The sequence below is a fragment of the Labrus mixtus genome, chromosome 16 (genome assembly GCF_963584025.1).
Source record: "Labrus mixtus chromosome 16, fLabMix1.1, whole genome shotgun sequence".
In the NCBI taxonomy this organism is placed as follows: Eukaryota; Metazoa; Chordata; class Actinopteri; order Labriformes; family Labridae; genus Labrus; species Labrus mixtus.
This window is the reverse complement of record NC_083627.1, coordinates 11,842,996-11,865,432: the sequence shown is the minus strand read 5'-3', so window position 1 is coordinate 11,865,432 and position 22,437 is coordinate 11,842,996. Positions and strand designations below refer to the sequence as shown.

General features: G+C 39.6%; 1 protein-coding gene across 3 annotated transcripts in view; it reads right to left on the bottom strand.

The window, feature by feature from the left end:
- Window positions 1-22,437, bottom strand: part of ctdp1 (CTD (carboxy-terminal domain, RNA polymerase II, polypeptide A) phosphatase, subunit 1) — a 66,701-nt gene that overhangs the window by 2,063 nt on the left and 42,201 nt on the right. The gene's annotated exons all lie outside the window — the stretch shown is intronic.

Genomic DNA, 22,437 nt, shown 5'->3' with positions numbered 1-22,437 from the left:
AACTCATACCTTTGCAGATTGGATATGTAAGACCCATCTCTGAACTTTGTGCATGTTTCCATCTGGATGCAAAAACTGAGCTCGAGATCTTCAAGTTGTTTTACTGGATTATGAGAGCAACACAGTAAACAGTACTCTCACTTTAAAAAGTGAACAATTTGCTGCACTTCTTGTTCAGTACGGCATGTGCTTTTTAGACTGAGTCAATGCAATTAACAAGCGCTTGTTCTTCATATAGACTGTTTCCACTGTGCAGACTTTTCACGCCAAGTCAAAGAAAAATCACTTAATGATTTAATGAGCAGAGCTGGTAGGAGATGTGAAGCCACTCAAATGTTGAAGTGTGGTTTTAAAGGATTCAAAACAATCAGTAAGCCAGGGACATGGAGATTGGGAGACATGAATACAGTTACAGAGAGAGCATGGAGGTGAAGGCAAAATCAAACTGAACTAATATAACCTTTATATGAAGAAGCCATTACAAATCAGACAAGCCACCACCTTGTCAGAAAGTGTATTTTATAATAATAAGTAAGGTGGAAAATAACTGGCTTTACACCAGTAGGAAATCTTTCTGTCACTGTCTATTCCTAATATATTTTTTGCTTTTATGCCATCAGTATTTATTTCTTTTGTCTATATCTGCACAATTCTCTGTGGGCTTTTACCTCTAATGTTTTTGTTTTGTATCACCAAATGCACCCATATGCTCTAATGTTTGCCTTATGTATCAGGTGCTTAGGGTCTTAAGCACCTTACAAATAAATGGGCTTATTACTGGAGAATCTTTTGATATGACTGTAAACATGCCATCCCTCTTCCCACCATACTCCAGCTTCTCCATGTGCTTCCCAGCAGAGTGGCTTATTAGCATGATGCTAATGACGTGTGTAGGGGTTTTGTTATGGTTATTGTGGAGGACTGACAAGGGCTCCGCTGAGAGAGCCCCTCTCATTAGACCACATCGCTGTCAGACAGTCTCGCTAACCTCCCACAACAGCATGGCTCTGTTGTGTGCTCATTAAAGGTCACATGTCTACTAATATGAGCAGAGAGGCTTGGTGACAAGACATTTACAGTGGACTCCAGCAGACAGCATGGTGCGCGTGAGTAGGAGGGAATGTGATGGGTTGTGTTTGTGTATTACAACAGCAGAACTATGATCCTCCAAACTGACAACAAGTAACATTTTTGCTCCTCAAAGCTTGGGCTTGGTGGTTATTGCTAAATATGAATCTGTGCAATAAAGGAAGAGGGGAAATAGGCGAAAGTGATTTTCTGGCATCAATGGAAAAAATGAGCAATCCTCAATAGCCCATGATAAGTAATATTGTTCTTGGTACGAGTCTGGCTAGTTGCATGTTATGAGTCACTGCAGTTAAGTGTGTGCATCTTTACACATTGACTGGATGGGTAAAGACTGTCTGTATGATTTTACAGCACTACCCCACCATCTCTCTCTCATTTCCAAATATTAACAGTTGAGACAGCGGGGGGGTTTGGAGGGGATGACTTCCTCCATTGCTTCCTGCTCTGCATCATTACATCCAATCTAAATCCTTGTCTATTAATCCAACCACCCACCGTCTTACACAGTGGCAAAACTCTCACCACGCTCAGTCATGTCAGCTTTTCAAATGGGCTTCAAATGTAGTCCACTTTTTATAGACTTTGTTGGTTTCACATGCAGTTACACTGAAATTGGTACCAAAGGGAGCTTCTGGCAGCAAACAACTGTACTTACATTTAAGGTGATACAACAAGCACACTACTGTTAACACACAACTGGAGGCTTCACATTCTGGGGAACATGAATATCTGGGCAAAATGTATTGGTAATGCATCCATTAGTTTTCCAATAAAAACAATAAAATATAAAGTTATTAATGACACTTAAAGCCATACATGCTTTGATTGAATGGGAGCCACAACTGGTTCAATAGTCTAAAGTTATTATTATTGACCAGGTAAGTTAGGTTGTACTGCTGAGAAATGATACCTCACAATAGAGAATATATGCATTGTTATTTTAGTTACTATATCACCTCACTTTGCTCTCTCTGTTTATTACCTACTCTCTCTTTAAGGAGTGAACTTTTACTGTTTTAAGTGGTTCCCCTGAAAGGCAGAGCCAATTTTCAAAGGTGAGGATCACAAACCAACTTATGGGAAAGATGAAAGGGACAAGGATTTTCAGCTTGAAAGACAAAATAATCTAAATGTAACACTACCCAAAGCAGGGTGGCAGACTTATTGTAAGTTTCTCAATTATTTGCTCCCATATATCAAACACAGAGTGAGGGCTTTGATGGCAGTATCTCATGAAAGTCTCTTCCGTTAAAAGGCATCAAAAGCGGAGCTGTTATTGGCCAGTAAAGCCAAAGATGTGGCTGTAAATGACAACCTGTCCTCACAACAACAACAACAACAACAACAGAAGAATGTTGCACACAAGGTTTCATTTGACTTGATACATTTAGCTTCCAAATAAAAACACAAAATCCAGTAGTTGTGCAATGTCGACAGCTGAATGGAATAAGCTTAGACACAACACAGGCACAAAGCGATCCAGCCATAAGCAATGCTAACCTGAACTGTCAGGTGCTCATCATCAGGTTAGAGTTAGTACAACAATTAGGATCTCAATTAGTGTGAAAACTGGGACAAAATAAACAGACTTATTATGGACATGGGCATTTTACATTTTCTCCACATAATTTTTTAATGAACCTCATGTGTTAATTGGTTTAGCAAAAATGCCTCAAAAGTCGGTTCTAAGAAAGGAAGTAAGATGGATTTGATTATAGATGCAGAGGTGCTGAGGTGATTACTCTGAGGTGTTGTTTTCTCTTTGCACTATGGGAGCATGATTAAATCAGGGGTGCTAAGACGGTATGCTGATGAATAAACAGCCCGCAGCTACACCATCCTCTATGCATAATTAGAGATACATAAGTGATATAAAATGACTAATTAAAGTTAGTAAAACTGCATCTTCCCCCTGAGAAACATTTTATGGAACTGCGTGTTCAGGTCAGCACAAATCCTGCCCAAGGGAAGATTTAGAGTGGCTACAAAAGGGAGACCCTTAAAGAACGGGCTAGCCTGAAGTGTAATCCTGTGATGCAGGCAAACTACCATCGCTGATTAAGAACGAAGTAAGCACTGAAGTCAGAGGCTGCAAACATCACCCAAGGCATGCCAATCCACCACTGATGAGAAAGGAGGCAACGACATATCAAGAGAGGAGGAAGCCACGTTAAAAAAAGAAGAGAGACTTCAAATACTTCTGTCAACTCTGCTTAGAGGAGTTGAGGAAAAGAGGGAGTAAAAAGGCAAATGGAGTGTGAAAGAGGAGGAAGCAGAGCGCAGAATAGAGAAGATTGAGGTAATGAACTAAATCATGAACTAGACTTTTAGGACACATACCAACTCTCCTTGCATAGAATCGTTTGGTGTTGCAGGGTCAACAACCACAGGTCTCAACTAAAGAAGCAAAGACCCAAACAACTAAACAGGATTAACACTAATCAAGTATACTATAACATTCCTAAATCTTTTTGCATACATAAGGGATTGTTTCGCTCCTCTGAAACATACACTTCCTCCCTTAAACGTTTCAGACAGAACCAGCCAGAAGTGGCGCTACGTCGTTGTGACTCATTACGGTCACGGTTTGTAAGGTGGCTCCATCTGTAGATGGGCTGCAAGTAAGAATGAAAATGTCTGGAAAAGTTGGGAGCACCAACAACACCCTTTGCCTCAACCTTACTGAGTATTTCCACTCATCAGACACTCCTTCTCCCAGAAAGGATCCAAAGAAAAACATTTACTGGAGCACACAAATCACTTTTCAGAAATGTATTTAGATGCAAAGGTTTCGACGCATTGTCTTCCTCAGGGTCTCAGGGGACTTTTGAACGTCTGGGGTCATTCTCTGTGAGCACAGACCTCCATTTGTGGAGTGGATAGAGCGCCAGAGTTTCCTTCTACTCTTGAACCCTTGTTGTGTTCAACCTGTGTGAAAGGACAACAATGGTCGAACCAACAACACAAAAGCCTTACAAGGGCAGAGGCGATACAACTCAGCTCTGCTGCTCACCTCTATTCTGTATCACACATCCTCCACAATCCCATATCATTTACAGCAGATGTGCCGAATGCAGATGGTTAGATACATTCATTCCCCATCCCTAATGCATTCAACGGCTCCATATGCAGTGAGCTGATAAGCAGCAGAGTTAAACGATTGTTTTTATAAAGACCTTATCTTGCCTGTCCCTCAGTTTATGATATTACAATCAAAACTAACAACGGGAGGATAAATGGACAAGCGCTTTTGTGGGGGTGGGAAAGATTTGCTTAGCTTTGCTTCAAACAAGCAAACAAAAAAAAAATCTTTCAACTCTTTTAAAAGGCAATAAGAAACAAAAGTGCATCAAAGTTCAAAAACATGCAGTTATACAACCACTCAGATGTGTCTGAGGCCACTAGCTTTTAAGGCATAAAAATGTTGACAGAAGGTTAAGGAATGAAGCTCATGGTTGACAGATTTGTTATGCTTATGCACAGCATTGTGCAGAAATGCAGTTAACTGATCTGAACTGATATCCAGCAGCTCTGGAAGTGCTGATTAATACCTAACCTCTTCTAGAGCCATTACATGCCTCCAGCTGGGAAGAAGTACAGTATAATTATGTCCAGCAACTTCAAGAACAAATTTTTTTATTTATTCAAGTATGTCTCTGAAGACTTTAAATTAAACTTACACACACATATGGATGTTTAAAGTTAACATGTTTCTTCTGGTTTGACTGGGAATCTAATTTACAGCAGGAATCTAATTTACAGCAGGGTTTCTTTATTTTTGGAGGTAGGGAATCAAATCATAAACAGAACATTGATATATAATAAGTTTATATGGTTACTAAGCAAACTCTTTTTTTTGCAAAGAAGAACTGCAGGCCACTTCAGCTTGGATCTGTGTTCTTTGCTTTAGCTTGTACTGCAAACTAGCTACGAGACTCTGCTGCGAAGAGGGAGAGACGCATCCCTAAAATGTGACTGCAGGTTATGTTATGACCAGGAATATATTTACATGGTTTAAATGTATATAAGTTTATGTATAAAGGACTGAAGATGAGCCAGACTGATGATGTGACTATTTGCTGATAACACATCCTGGTACATGTACAACTGTTGGTATGGCTCCACTTAGAGGAGGATCCAGCTCCAGCAGATGTTCTGATCAATGGCTTCACACACACAGAATAAAGTTCAGTCTGAGCGATATTCCCTCACCAAGATTCAGCAGACCAAAAATTATACATATAGAAAAAAAACAACCTTTCTAACAGTAACAATCCAGACCAACAAGTGTGACAGAGGTGTGATGTAGCCTGTCAACTGTGTGATTCACCGTCAGTGTCCTTTATATCGCCCCAGTCATCCATGTCTGCGTCAAACCACATCTATCACTGGCTCAGCCACGGGGAGCAGAGTCACAGTTAAGGCCCCAGGCGTCCTTTCATATACCGGTAAGTAACTTCTCTACGCTGTCTGCTTACTGCTTGCAACAGTTTTGACAAGGCTGCATGGATCTTTTTACTCAGAGCTTTTGGACCCTGCCGCTAGTACTACTCTACAATTAATTTAGCAGAAGCTTTTATCCAAAGTGACGTACATCAGAGAGTAAGTACAACACGTGCAAATCTAGAGAGGAGGAAACAATGTCAGTAAGTTCAAACTAACGGCTTCAAGTCCGACCAGACACAGGTGCTGATAGGCAATGCAACACATCGACAGCTGTTCTTGAGAGTTCTACCAAGAGTAGAGGACAAAACATCGTCTTGCTCTTTACTTTTTACAGGCTGGTGAGGTAGGACATAAAGTTATTAGTTACTATCCAATAACAGAGAGGCCTCCGGTTTAATCCCTGTGACAGTGAATGTACCAATAAACAACCATCAAATGTCAAGCTGTCCTTGAAAAAGGAAAGGAAGCTTTTCAAAGACAAACTCTTTCGTACATGCATGGAATACCAAATACAGGGTTACTGAAGGAGTTATGTTTTAAGTAAATTTGAACAACTCCAAAGCATCCTAATTCATTCATAAGCTCTGAGTGTCTCTGTTCATAAAATATTTGAGAGGTGTTTTTGCTTTGGGGTTTTCCATCTCTACACTCTACCAGAGCTACGCAAACAACCTTCTCGCTCCAGCCGTCTGCTTTCTCTGTCATATCTCGAAAATATGAAAGCCCACACACGCAAACTCAAAATGACAGGTGACACATGCGAGACAGGATGAGGAATGATAAGGAGAGTAAAACATTCTGATAACTTAAAAAGCTCTGAGTGCCATTGATGGCACTTGCAATTTTAAACCTGAGAGAGTAAATGTGAATTTTTTTTTTAATAATAAATGTCTCTCAGTTATAAGAACCTTCAGTTTATTCCAATGTTTGGTCTTTTATTGGGGAAAAACTGGTCATCAGTTAAAGGAGCAATATGTAACTCTGACACATAAGCGTTTAAAATGGGTACTGTAGTCCAAATTTAAAACGCTGGAGAGAGCTGTTTCCCCCCCCCCCCCCCCGCTCCCTAGAGTAGAGTCATGTGCACGCGGGTTGCAATATCGTGTCTGCAACAATGAAGCTTCCATCGTTGTAACACATGTTGGTTTGCCATGATAACTGGTCTGATGTCTGGCAAACCGAGGGGCGTCCAAAATGGCCAAATGTGGGTGCCTTAAAACCACCTACAGACCATATCGGACCAGAATATAACCTTAAAAGGAGGACATCTGAGAATTGTGTCTGGTTATAGAAACAATTGATATGTTGGAAGAACTTTTTGTATACATTGGGAGACATCTTTTTCACAAGCTTCTCTGCTTTATCATACTGTTATAGGAACACAAAGATATCAGTTTTTAAATCCATCCATCCCATTGCTATACGGCTTTTCCAGTTCGGGGTCGCCGGGGGGCTGGAGCCAATCCCAGCTGTCATTGGGGCAAAGGTACACCCTGAGCTAATTGCCAGTTAATTACAGGAGTGACATAAAGAGGCAGCCAACCAGCCACACTCACATTCACACCTACAGACAATTTTAAAGTCACCAATTAACGAGCATGTCTTTGGACTGTGGGAGGAAGCCGGAGTACCCGGAGAGAACCCACACGTGCACGGGGAGAACATGCAAACTCCACACAGAGAGGCTCCTGTCAGACGGGGATTCAAACCAGGAACCTCCTAGCTGTGAGGGAACATAGCTAACCACTGCACCACCATTTAAACAAAAAGCAAAAATTAAATCATAGTTGAAGTGGAATTGGTTTTTGAACACTTGCATTAAGGTTGAGCTGCAGAACAGTTTGAAAACCAAGCCTACTTTGAAACTCCTACCATTCATGCTCTCCTCGTCATGCCATGCTGTGGGTGGAGAGCATTGAGCAGTGTCTGAGCTCAAAGTATTGCTCCGAAAAACGACTAATTGCCACACTATGAAGAGGTGGCTCCTAATGAGGAACTCTTCACACCTCCATTGCTGGCAGCTGTCTTATATAATTGCCATCTATCTCATAATATTGAGCTCTAGTTAGAGACCACTCATAGGGTCTCAGTCAGTTGTAGTAGTATTGGTGTTGGTTTGAATTTTTGGCATTCAGGATGAGAATTTCTTGTTAAATTAGGTTGCTTTGACTGGTCCTCACATAAGGGGCATGTTTCAGACTAGTACAGGATGTAATTGGCTTTTGGTGAGAAAAAAGGGTAAGCAATAATGGTCTTTGAAATATTGAACTTTCTTATGAATATCATTCCTTTTAGTTTAAAACAATATTTATCTCTACCCCTTGGTAGTGGGTATGGGTGAAATGAGCACAATAAGTTTGAAGAGCTCAAGCAAGAGTCTTCATTCTGATTAAGGCCAGCACAATTGTAGCCCCCTTGTGTTGTTTTGAACAATGCTGCTTTAATTCTTAGTGCCCACGGGATCTTTATCGCAGACACTTTTCTGTGAAGCCTCTTAGTCATGGTATATCTAGGCCAGGGACTTTTCACCAGTCATTCAGAAAGTCTTTCAGTTGAAAGGCAAAACATCCCCAAGAAGCTTAAGCATGCCTTGTTGCTTCTGACATTGCAGTTTTGGATACAAATCTGGGATGCGTCTTCAGCCTTGTCTTGATCAAGAACAAAATTGTGCTCATAAAGTCGCTATTGTTCTTTCAACAGAGATAAACTGAATAGCTGAAAGCACTAGGCACTGAGGATGCTGAATGTTATTCTGGGTATCTTGTCAATCATGCTTTCTAAAGTACGTTCGGCAGGTTGACGAAAAATACAGGCACAAAAAACAAATACAACACTGAACCTCTTATCAAAAATAAGCCTTCCTAAAGATGCTGTAGAAATAACTGGGAATAACCAGTATGAGAAATATATGGAGTGGTGATTCATGTTTGAAAAAAATAGAGGTATAGTCTTTGGCAGGTCCTCAGAAGAATGGGAAAAGCTGCTTTTTCTCAACAGAAAACCCCATTGTAAACACTTTTCTTTCTGAGGAAAAATGACTTATGCATGTGTGTATAGTTGGTGATAAACAATGATTATTAACAGGCCAGCCTTCCCCTGAGATGCACCTCCGAGTTTCAAAGTGAGATCAATCCAAACCAAGAGCATAAATAGAAAAACTGCTTGCATCACCAGCTTGGTGCCACGAGCCGGGAAGAAAAAACTGGGTCACATTACTTGCAATTTCAGTCGTTCCTACTAACGTATTCCTCCTTCGTCTTATTTCATATATGTGAAAAGCCTGAGTAAGCATTCCTATTCCTAACAGGTCACCCTCTTTCTTGCACGGCTGAGCTTTGTTTATCAAGAACAGGGAGTGTGGGGATGTCGGCTGAGAAACACATCCAGCTGGATTCTGTGTGCTCCCAGGGGCAGCTGAGCAAGGCGGATGGCTGTCAGTGTCTTCTTAACCCGTGTTACTTTCATAATCCTCCTTTACAGCATGTGACGTCTTTTAAAAGCACTTCTGGGGTTCAGGTGCCAGGCTTCATTGTCAGACTAATAGGACAGCTGGTTGTCACTTGACAAAATGTCTCATGGGCCAGATTGATCGACTCCTTGAGGCGAGACATGGCGTTGAAGTGATCCCTTACAAGTGTTATCTCTATTTACAAAATAGCATATGGGATAATATCCAGGTAGGATTTCTATTCCTCGCGTTCCTGTTGCCCACACTTCCTTGCCCCTAAGGGCATCCTGCTCGTGGTAAAAATCCCTGTACATCATGTAGAATCTCTTAATTAATTAACAGCCTGACTTGACAGTCATCAACAGTGCAGAGAGTGTTGGAGCTGCCGTCAGACTGGAGCACTGCACTACCTCGTGCTGTCCAGCTTCACCTTTCACCTCTTTCCTCACAGTTAGTTTTATGGTTTGTGATCATTTTAAGACTCAGTTTGAAACGTTTTACACATAATTCAGTAGACCGTGCCAGACACTGGACTCCATTAAAGGAGTTTTCATGGTTGTCGTGTTTATTGCTGTGCATCGATGTATGATTAGGTTGTTATGAATTGACGCTATACAAATAATGTTTGATTGTTAATTAGTTACTCACATAGATGCAATGCATCACTCAATGCTCTGATACAATCATGACACAATAAATGTGTAGGGAACTACTGTGCACACTATCACTAACGTACACCTCCTCAACTAATCTGACAGCTGACCTTTTGGAAGCGTCAACAAACTCCCAGTCACCTTTTCTAGCAGTTGTTTGAACACAAACTCTACACAGCAAGGCAGAAGGAAAGGGTTCCCTCTCAGGCTGTTGACGACTGTTTGTGCCTGACAAATCACACAATCACAGAACCCGCTCGAACAGAAGCAGCTCTGACTGCTTGTCATAAGAAAAAGAACAGAGTCACGGTAGATAGCTGTGTTTAGATATAAATCAGGTGCAGGGAAGATATATGACAGGCTAAACTCAATTATGGAATATTCTTTGTTGCTTTCTCATCCTGAATGTCAAGACACCTGCAGAAATTCCTGCTGTAACAGTAGACATTTAATTAGTCTGAGGCAAGCTTCAACATGCCCTACAGCAGAAGACAGATATGAAGTTAAAAAAAAAAAAGTTCTGGCACACCACGTGATGATAAGCTGATGATAATGCAAATAGAATAAATTGAGCACATACTGGAGAAATACATCCCCATTACTGAGGTCTTCAGGGCATCAGCAGATCCTTAAAAACAATTACCCACAACAGGGCCCTCGGGTGCAGACATTGTAATTGGAAAGCTCATGGAGTCTAACGTATAATACAAGCATAAAGATAACAGCCTTGTTTTCCCAACTACACCCACATCATCTTCTTCACTTGAAAACGAGAGGTAAATTAACCGAACTCCAGTTACTCAGATGGAATGAACGTCGTGATGAACCTCTCAGTATTTAATAGCAGTTCCTTAAGATTTAACTGTGTTAACTAGGTGCATGTCTAAATAGTAATCCTATTTAACTGGCAGTGTTCAGCATTTAGACTGTTTTTATTTTAGTGCACTGCAGCATCAGACTTTTGCCTCGAATAAGAACAATTTAAAGTAGGATGTCTTTTATTATTATTATTTTATTATTTATGTAGGATATGCATTTTTTCCCCCCTCCAAAATGGCTTTATTGGTTTGCACAGAGGATAAGAACACATACAGTTGGCATAAGAGTTGCGATTGTACTGTGGATTGTTTTGGATTTTGAAAATTTCAAAAAATCAGAGGATTGAAAAGACCAAGTACTTTGAGTTTTCTGTTGTATTTTTCATCACTAGAAGTACACTGATTTACACAAGTCTTATGACTTCCTGTAATTAACTGGAAGTGCCAGTACTTAAGGTTAACCCTGGATAATTCAACATATATCACACTGCTTTAAATCTCAATTGGTTTTCTTGCTACAGTAGATACTGCATACAAAAGTACCCTTTGGCGTTTAAACCAACACAAAGACTAAATAAATGAGTTGGTATCTGTTTTGAGAAGGCAGGAGCATAAAAGTGACATCATTGGCCTTCCTCCTAATGTTTGAAATCTATTGAAGAAATGGCAATTATGTGCCATTAATAGTAGAAAAATCCCAGCAAAGATGGTGAAGAATAGGACTGCTAACAGGTAAAGATGGACACAAGAAAAACAGACAAAACAGACTTGTTTGTTTACATGCAATCTCTGGGTGCCTTTAAAGATTAAGAATGCTGCCAAAATATATTCAGGCTGTGTTGAAAGCAGTCACAGCAGGCACAGAAAAGATGCAGCACAGCTGTGTAGTTCAGCCAACATGCTTTTAGCTCCAGTGTTCACTGGCAGAGGTTCATGCTATTTATCTGCATAAAGTGCTAATTGGAATGGAGCAGTTATTGCTGAAAGGAAATTTGACTGGTCTTCGGAAATGTTGTTTATTTTATTATTTTAATACACGAGACATTTTGTGTGGGTTTTTGCACACCTAATCCCACATCTGAAAGGGAAAAATAAACAATTGCTATAAAAGCCAATTACTGGAATATCCAGGACAACACAACTCTTGTTCGATTCATTACTGCTAATAGAGAATTCGTTTTATTCAGCTTTAAGTGTAATTAAGAAGACAACATGAACAAGACATGAATAACTAAGACCAGAAACTTTTACATAAAAGGCTCTGTAGAGGAATTGAGATCATGAATGAATTGATCCCACTGAATGATTAAAAGCAGTAGAACCAGAACAATCATTTCATGAGAAGATGGGACTACAAGGCTTTCTGCTAAACCCTAATATAAGCACAGGATGCCTGACTACATAGCTGGTTCAACACAGAACCGAAGCCTGAAGAAGAACAATGCAACGGCACTGAGGTGGGAGAAAAGAGCAAGACAAGAAAGCGAGGGAGTCCAATTCACAGAACGCCAAGATGGGCTGTATTTTTATTTTTTCCCTTTCATCTCGGTCAAAGCACACACTGAACAAAAGGCGGCAAATGCTGATGAGACCAACCAATCTTTTTTCTGCTGTTTGAAGAAGACGAAGATAAGCATAGGGATTCAGATAATCATCTTTTCCTTCTGTTTACAGCATTTGATCTTATTGCAATGCTAAATATTTAAGACAACAGTGAAAAGTATTTTCTCATTATTTAGGTCAACATAATCAAATCATTAGAACTCTGATTTCCCATAGATGCAAATCTCATACAGATGTGAAGTAATACTTATATGAATACTGCATATCATGTTATGTAACCTTAACCAAGGCTGAGATGTTTTGACAAAGCTGAATGTACGCCATTAAAGCACAACCAACAAGCAGTGTTCAAGTCTCCAGTTCTGTCTTCCTCGTGAAGCAAACAGCTCCTTTTCAAAGAAATTCTCAACAAATACATATCGAGCCCAATGTGCAGAGCTCATTTATCATTACTTACTTAACTTTTTTATTTGTAAAGGGACCATGTACAATATCAAACATAAATGTTGCCATTTGATGCATTGCACCAGAGTTAGCTTAGAGCTCGTTTACATCTGCAGTCCCTCGGCAGGCCACAATTAAAACATCACAACTATAACATACATAGCAGATTATTTGTCTAAGTACTTCTTATACAGGTCTAAAACAAATCAGCTAGGCTAGGCTGTGAGGGGGCAGATTGCAATTTGTTGAGGTGATGAATGTCAAGTATGATAATTTACTGTCTCTGTATAAAGAGTTAATTGGAAAAAAAGTGATACTGGATAACTTCCGTAGTGTGAAGGTTTCTACTGTGTTATTTAATTACCGGTAGGTTGATTTGAGTTCTGTGTGGTGAGGGTTACCTGCAAACTAACACTTACTGCCAACAGACAGTTAACAGAGAGCAAGTTGGCAGACCAGTACAGGCAGTGAGTTTCATGACCGTACTATAGGCTTTCATCTTCAACTAGTAGATATCTGAAAGGGTGCTAAACAGCTGATAGGATGCCAGCAAAGAGTAAAGCCAACAGACAACATGAAAATGAAATAGAGGAGTGCAAATCAAATCTACCATTGGGCGACAGTGGCTTAGTGTTAAGAGCCGATTGTCTCTCAACCAGAAGATTCAGGAGTTCAATCCCAAGCTCCTTCAGTCACACGTCACAGTGTTCTTGGGAAAGACGCTGAACCTCAAATTGCTCCCTCTGCTACATCAGGGGTGTGTGAATGTGCATGAATTGAATAGTTAATACTGACAGACACTTTACATAGCAGCCTCTACCATCAGTGTGTGAATGTGGTGTAAAAAGCGCTTTGATTAGTCAGAAGACCAGAAAAGCTCATATACAAGCTCAAGTACATTTAGCATCTACATCCTCAAGCTCGAGTTAACACCAAACACTGACACAATCAGTCAGCTAATTGTGATTCTAGGCTGAATGGGTGTTGTATTTTCAACTAAATTTAGCTAACCCAAATCAGCTGCATTGAGCCCTACAATAAGTTGCTGTGTATCAGCAACAATTGTTGCAGGCTCGCCTCATGTATAGAATAACATGCAATACAGAATAACCCCTGATCAGGTAACGTGACCCAGTTGGAGAAAGGACATTTGAATCTATGCCTGTATAAATGCAGCTTCATCAGCGGCAGAGAAACATGCTACAGGGAAATTGACTTTGAGTAGAACAAATATTTAGATGACCCAATCAACTTCTGATCATTCATTGCACTAACTAAGCAAAATCTAAAACAAATCAAACTGTGCTTTTAAAAGATTAGGGGCAAATCAGACTCTATACAAGACACATAATAACCTACACTGCTTTTATAGCACAGAATGCTAACCTGCCAGGCTAAAAAGCATTCAAAGACATGTAATTGGAGAAAAGGGGTTACAGGGAAAATAACTTGAAAAGTTTGTGGACTGAGCAGTAAAGGCGACAACATTGCATTAATTATACAGGGCTGCACATGTAAGAGATTTGATTTAACATGATTTTTATTTTCATTCCACCCTACCTGTAAATGTAGCTTGTTTGTCCTGAAATCTCTCTACAACCACAGCTAGAGAATAACAATCTCAAGAGTAAAACAAACTGTCTGCTGAACAAAAAACAAGAAAGAGCTCTATCCAGTTAGACTGTCAGATCTTTTGCCTCTCTTTCCCCTGTGGTTCTTTTGCATAAAGCATCACAGACTGGCTGGGTTGGCAGACATGAGCATGCTGTATCCAGCTTACTGACGTCATATTGGATGATTTTGGAAATGAAGTGAAACTTTTTCAAAGAGGAACTCTTTGAAGCCTGAAAAGGTTGTCGATTGGATTTGCCAGGTAAAGCTCTGCGCGTCAATTTTGTGTGGCCGTGAACTGAAATGACCAGATGAGACAATGGTGCAATCATTCAGAACTGTTTCAACAGTCCAATGTAGCCCAACCAGAGTGGAGGTGTGAAGCTTAATTCAGTGCTGGGCAGTAACACAGTAATCAAACTAGTCTCCCCAGTATCAAGAAGAGTAAAAGATTACAATTCACCAACAGTTATATTCACAACTTTCCTTGATATAAGTAATAATAAGTTAATTTGACACCAGTACAGTGTTTGTTTTCTTGTACTTAAGGCTATCATAAGATGATGTGTATGCCTGAAAGGCCACTGTGGCTGAAACTTTTCTCCATTCTGTTTTTGTCATGCCCTGCTGTCACTCTCGACTCTTCTGGTGATTTTTTTCCTCTGAATTCTGATTTAAGCTCGGCTTTTGTCGAGATCTCATGGTTTTTAAGAACGTTTTACAAAACGTATTTATTATCAGACAAAACCTGCGCTAAAAACTGTGTGCGAGTGTTCAATTCGAGAGTAGCGAGGGCGCTCGCGGGAGGGACAGCAGTGAAGCCGTCGGCTGCCTTTCAACTGTGACACACTAGCGCGCACGAGCGCTTATGATACGTTGATGCTGTGATGCTGTATGACAGGAAAGCGCTGTGAAATTGAGAACGTGTTACTGTCTATTTTTTTTTCAGGCAGTATTTTAACTGACCTGAGCGGGCCAGCTGAACGTGCAATCAGCTGGTCAATGAAAAACAGAATTGAAAAATTTTCCACAGAAGAAAATCCAAACTTCATCAGAGTAAAAACAAGATTTTGTACCAAGTATTGTGTGTAATGAATTGGCCTCCATTGGGTGCCAAGTAAATCTGAAAGCAGTGTTGAAATTGGAGCGATAAGATGGATTTGGTTATAAATGGGTTTCAGTAAAAAGATGGGAAAGTATCTGGTTGTTTGAATTGAAATGCTTTTCTTTTGCCTCAACAAAATAATGTTTCTATCCTCATGAGCAACAGGAGCTCACAGGGAAATTACTTCTTCTGTGACCAGTGTGATATTCTTGATGCTCCTGACAAACTGCCCAACGTTACAAGCAGTTTTTTTTACTCTAATGAATGTTAGCTGCCCAAAAAAAAAAAAGCCTGTACTTGGCGTGAGAAATATATCCTTCCCAAGACATTTTGTAATAATGTGAACGAGAGAGGTGACAAATAAAACTTTAGAAGCCAAAGTGGGAGATAAAGGTTACTACAGTTTATAGCTATAGAATAGAAAGAATACTTTAACACAATGGTCCTGATTCCTCAAGGTGTGCTGTATTACACAGCTTGTAATATCTTACCATCCAATGTGCACACGATAGACTGTTTTTAAAGACGAATCCGGGGGAAAACGGGAAGATTACAAGCCGCCTGTACTGAGGTGGGAACTCCCTACAAAATGAGCGCATCTGAATGCAAGCCGTCCTAAAAAGTGAAACATTCTATACTTTTACCATTACTTTACTTATGTAACTACACTTTTTACAAAAATGGAAATTAAGCCCAGGAGGCCCTGTCCCAGCAGTGATCTGGCACTACTACCACCCGACATTCCTGACGTCCAGGCACCACCATCGGACTGTGTCGTCTGCACCACCGCCGCCTGACACCCAGCCCTCATTCATGCACGGCCTGCTCCGACCTCCACCTCAGCGGCAAGGTAAGTGTGGACAACAGGAACGCGAGGAATACAAAGTAGAAATCCTTCCAGTTCCTGCACATTATCTCATCTGCTCTTTTGTAAAGAGTCTTGAGATAACACTTGTTATGAATTGGACCTATATAAAAAATGATTGATGACTCAAAGAAGAACTTGTAGCAGCTGTTCTTATAGTCATAAAAGACATTGGGGGGAAAACACAAAACACACAGAAAAGGTTCAACAGTTTGTAATACTATGAGGCCAAATTGTACATCTCTGGAAAAATACACAGGTCAAAGCAATGTACTAGCAGTATGGAACAAAAAAAATGTACTGCATTTATTCTATATAAAATCATGTGCTAATATCTAATGATACTTAATTTAAGATTTAAAATTGAGAGAAAGACAAAAATAGACACAATAGAATATTTAACATTAAATAAAAATGCTGAGAATTGTTGTTTCTTTCCAAGGAGGTTAGTGTGTCTATTGAAGGTATATGAACAAGGAAATGATACAGTGGCCATGAGGCCGTAAGAAATCTCGTGACTACTTTTGAATGCATAAGGAAACCCCTCCTGTGGAAACATTGATGTAAAAGCTTTGATGATTCATCGGAGCCTGCTAGAAAATAAATGCTGCTAAATCAGCAAAAATAGTACATACAGTAGTGCTGTTCAATTAGTTACATAGCCTGAGGCAGAATACATCCCATGCTCTGCCATGTTACCTTTCATAACAACAGTGGTCCAGGTATATTGCTGTTGCATTAACATCCTTTGGGGGAAAAGTGGACAAGCACAATTACGTGAAACATTTTCCAATGGTGTCTGTCAGTGGAAAACAACATGCTTTCTAAGAACAGCCTCCTGCTGATAAAGCACCTACTGAAAAAGGCATTTAACAAAATGACTGGTACACACTGAAAGGTCTCTTCAACCCTCCATTTCGAAGCCTTTCTTTGAAATTTATGAAGCATAGCTCTAAACCAGATGAATGAGGCCCAGATGTTATAATTGATGAGTGACATATGATAAGGATGCAGCCCAACAAGGAAAGTGTAGGGTTGCAAAGCAGGGCGAAAAGTCAGCCATGCCAAGTTAGTGTTTGAAATCTTAATTCCGATAGGTTTAGCAGTGTTTATCATTTTTTACTAGCACTCATTGTGTCAATTTTAAATGGAATTCAAATAAACTTTCTTTGTACTGGTTGTTGTGAGACTTTAATATTAGACCCCCACCTCTAGTCTATGACAGCAGCTGGTGCAAGCAAAGTAAAATCAGCTAACAATCATGTACTATATAGTTTCTAAATAAAAAAATATGGCTTATGACACAATAATTTTTTTATTAAGCAGATAGCTTGGTAGTAATGAAGTCCACATGACCAACAGTGGTGAACACTGGGCAGTTGTTGGACTTGCCTGGACAACAATGTCATTAGTCAAGTATCAAAACAGTCTCAGTGTCAGATGTCCAATCATGTTTAATTTCATACTCTGTCGACCAAAATCATAGACCAGGAGTTAAATTCATGTAGGAAATAATGCTTTGTACATTTTTGTGACACCCATGGTCATTAAAATAGCAATTAAATATATTTTCCATTTCAGTCAGGCCAGGTCATTTAGCCAAAGCTTCTACAGCAAAATATAAAGCTAAGAGATATTCAAACAGCTATTAAAAACACTTGTAGCAAAGAGGACAGGGCTTCTTCTATCATGTGTAGCCTAAATAGGGGTGTCCAACAGCCTACAGATCCATGACTGTGCTGTTAAAGACAAACTGAGCTACAATAAATTCCTCTTCTCTTACTTACTACTGCCTTGCTCAAACTCGAACCAGTGTCAGACAGACACCTTCGGCTGATACAAAAAATAAACTTTTCATGAGGAGGATGGTAAAATGCATGGGGATCGAAAGTATAAATCTCTAAAATGAAAGAAAAGGAGAGCATCATCAGATTTCTTTCTTTTTTTTTTACGTTTGCTGCAGTCTAAAATCGATTCACAACAAGGTTTATACTATAGTCTAGGCAGCAACAGGACAGATGGTCACTGAGTGACTGGCAGCTAGAAGGCAGGGAGGCAGGAAAGTAATAGTCTGAGCTTCTGGGTAGGTCTGGATCATTTTGCTGCTCTGTGTTTTATTCATGTTTAATCCGCTCTCAGACTGAAGCACTTCTTTGATCTCTACAATGGGTACAGTCTACAAGAAGACAAGACGTCCTGCTCTGCTTCCCTGCTGTACATCTATGCCTTCATTAATGAGAGGTTGCAATTTAATCACCGGCTTCTCCTCAAGAATATTGAAAAGAAGAGTTTAGAAGTTTAGCTGAGGGAATCGTCTCTACATGAAAAGTGCTGTTTAAATAATTTCTACAAAAATGGAAAGTTCTTCAAAAGTTTTACGTTTAATGTGTGGGAAACGCTATGAGGGGTTTTGATGCAGTGGATATGGTGTAGACACAATTGTAGTTTCTTTTAAAAGTATGATGTACGTTTATGGGAGTGTGCTGCAGAGTACAATCAAGTCATTTCAATCTACTCATTTCAATTGTTTGGATGTGATTCTGCCGGATTTATTGGGAAATTCTGGATTTTCAAACCTGATATATGACCCACAGGATGGTAATTAACCGTGAAAGTGTTTTTCCACACAGATACTTTAGCTATGTGGACCACGCAGGTCGTTTACAACCACCTAAAGTAGATATGTTTTCTGACTGGTTTTGCATTTTTCTTTTCTAACAAAGAATAGGTCTAGGAACCTTTGTTGTGAAGAGTAAAGGTTTATTCTAATCTTAACATCAGGACAATCACTTTTTACTGAAATACGGAAAATAATTAAGAAAAAACCTGAATAAATATTTTCTGAGAGGTATCTTATAGTTATCATCCAAACAGGCATTCCCAACCAAACCTGTAGCTTCTGTTTAGAGGTTCCGCTCAATGTGTCCCACTCAGAACATGACTGATTAGCAACACTGTGGGGTTTTATTTTGGATCAAAGCTCTATTAATCTACGAAGAGCTAGTGCGGTATTTTCCACATAAAGTGAGAAAATGGTACGGCAAAATTAATGATTGGTAAGCAGTGTTTCCCCTAGGTTTACAGCGTTGGGGGGGGGGGGGGGGGTGGAGACAAGCCGACATGCTGACACAAACACTTGAAGGAATCTTGGTGTTCATGCGTTACTTTTAATGACAGCTGTCCTTTTCTATCGGAAACGTATCCTTAAATGACTTCTTTCCCTGACAATACAATAAAGGCCCAAAAAGCCCAAAAATAAGGCCGCCCCCCTAATATAATGGTAGGGGAAACACTGGTAAGCATGTAGCTTTTAACCTTGTAACCTTGGCAGAATCTATAGTCATGGAGCAGGGGCAAAACTCTTCATGGCAGCATTTCATCTGACACATTATCAGGAACACCTTTAGGTTTAAAAACATTTTAAATAGAGAGAATATTTTGAATTTCTCACACTGCTGTCTTACAACCTGAATGAAAAATTACACAATCCATTTGCTCTCCTTCATCGCCTCTGCTCTGGAGATGTTGTAATAACATGCTTCCTCATGCTGACAAGTTTCACACTTTAATTTTCACTCCAAAATAAATACACTCCAGAGTAACACGGTCCAGGAGAGGGAGGTAATGGAGACCCTGAGTGAATGCGCATCACCTTGAGAGAAACAGGAAATTAAAAGTGAGGAGAACTGATAACAGCAGATGTGTTGAGCAGTGAATGGGTCTGATTGCTGTAATGTGTCGTAGTAGAAATTGTTGGATGCAACACATTCAGCAACTAGAGGGAAAATATTGGATGGAATGTGATCATGTTGACAGTGATTAATTTAGGCCTGCAAACTTTCCACATACTTCATTGTAAAGACCAGACTATCTGTAAAATGAATATCAGTCATGACTAACTTATGATGGCAAGGTCAATGTTAAATGATAAATAGACTTGAGCTTGCAAAGCACTTTTCTAGTCTTACTTATCTTCTCTTTCTAGTCTTCTTACTCCTCAAGCGCTTTCACACCCCAGGTCACACCAACCCATCCACACCTATTTGAACCCCGACCTTTTGGTTGAGAGACGACTGACTCTACCCAACTGAGCCACAGGTCCCAGGGCAGGGTACTGTACATAGTTGGAACTTAACTTGATTGTCATTTCAACAATCTTGGTACTGTAAAATGCTTAGGCTTAACAGTACCCATTTGGCCAAGAATATGCCTACTTGGAGACCAGACAGAATTACCCAAAATACCAATGTTTCTGCAGTGATAAAGGTAGAGGTTGTCACGGTGATCAAATCATATCATGGAAAATACATCCATACCACATATTAAAAGATGGATAAAATGTATTATGTTCCATTTGTGTTAGTCACTCTGAACATGTTGATGTATTAAAATGTATGGTCAATGGGTTATGTGTAAAGGAAATGATGCCATATTGTATGTGAATGTTAAATTAGTGTTCATTGTAAATGTACTCCACTTCAGTAATCAATTTCTGATTGTGTGATTGTTGACAAAGAAAGCCAAGTTCTCGTGCCTGCACGCGCCAGCTTACATGTACCAGAATGAACTGAACTGTACTTGAGCAGCTGTTGCCCCAGTCTTTCTATTCTTCATTTGTTCTGCCAAAAATGCTGTTTCAATTTTCTGGGCTATATGGCTTGTCAGCAGAATGCTTCAAATGTTTCCTCTCTCCGCACTCATATTTTGCTATGCCATTCTATCTGTTAGTAATGCAACTTGTTGCAGTCTAATCGAGGGCAGACTAAAAATCTGTGCTGAAATAGCCTGTCGTTTTTCCAGGTGACCAACTCCATCAAATGGCTGAGTGGTTCGCTCAGACCAAGTTGTTTGCGAAGACATGGGAAAATTACACTTACAGCAGAAGTTTACCATAGAGAGATACGGGTGAAATTGGACTACATTTCTAATAATACCCCTAAAAGTTTACAACTGAAGTGTAGTCACTCTGTCCCCTTTTTGAGCAGAGTCTTTAAAATAGGCTAACAGAGAAATGACTCTGATGCTGATTGGAGTGTGTGGCATGTGTGTACCTGCAGTCACATTCCTGGACTCAATCCATTGTCAGAATCTTAGTGGAAAACGTGTAGTTATAGTTAGGAGTAAATCCTCAGGCCATGCATGACTTGGCACCAAAAGTTTGCCTCACTAATCCTCAATTGGAAGCCTCTGTTTGTTGTTTGGCTTCAGCTCCATAAATTCACTTCAGTTTGCAGTCTCAGAAGTCTCTCTTAATAAACTGAGTGTAGTTTTATGAAATTCATCATTTTGTGACACTACTTCTTAGAGGTGCGAAAGATCATAAAACTCAAGCTCTGTATTGTTTCAGTTTTTTTGAACAATGAATTTGAGCCATGAATCAGATCAAAAAAATGCTAATTAAATGAAGACACGGTGAGAGGGAGAGGATGAAGTCAATGCACCGTTTTAAACAAAGAAGCCATACACACTGAAATACCAACACTTCATAAATCGTTTCTATGAAGTTTCTAAAGTTTGTGCAAAACCGGCATAGCCGTATTTGAAAATAACAAGACTGTCTTTAAAATTGTATAGAGGATCGTCCAGGCACATATAGTCACTGCTTTAGTAGACAGTTGTAGTTATTTCTAGGTTTACAAGTGGAACTTAATATTGATTTTGAATCAAATCGGGACAAAAAACACAAGGGATATAGTATGTTGCTGGAAAATGCCCGGTTTAAAAGTTTGAATTCAGGAGATTCTTTGGTCTGGATAGAGCTGCCAGATTACATAAAACTGAACAGCTCCAGTATGTTGATGACTCGAAAGGTATTTCAAAGGAACCACCTTTGGTATAACTCTCCAAACCCCTTAAAATGAAGGGCCCTTATCCCTAGGCAACTGCAAAAATAAAAATAATAAATAGGAACGTTATAAGTCTTAGTCTGCCCAAAATCAGAGACATTGATTTCTAAATATTTGCCAGGTACTTTTGAAATTTGGTTTCAAGCGTAGAAGGGTTAAAAGAAGACCTGCAATAAGAGAATATACCTATTTAGTCTCTGTATTAATTTGTTCAGGCAAGAGAAACAAGAAGAGCAGAGTCTGAAGCAAAATAATTTCTCCATAAACCCAAGTTTAGGGGATAAAGTTTGATTCAGCCTCCATCAAATGCCTTTCATTCTTCTCGTTGGTGTAGTTCCTACTAGGGAGCAATATAAATTATTCAAACAGCTCACAGTATGTTAAGAAAAACTTAATTTTAGAAGCCTTCAACTTGAAGACTTAACTTTTAAAGTCATGATTTCCACTGATTGCCTGATAAACAAAACAACCTTTAAAAAAAACATGACCAAGAAAAAAAACAACTATAAGCCTAAAATGTGCGCTACAGCTATGGCCTGAAACTGTGTC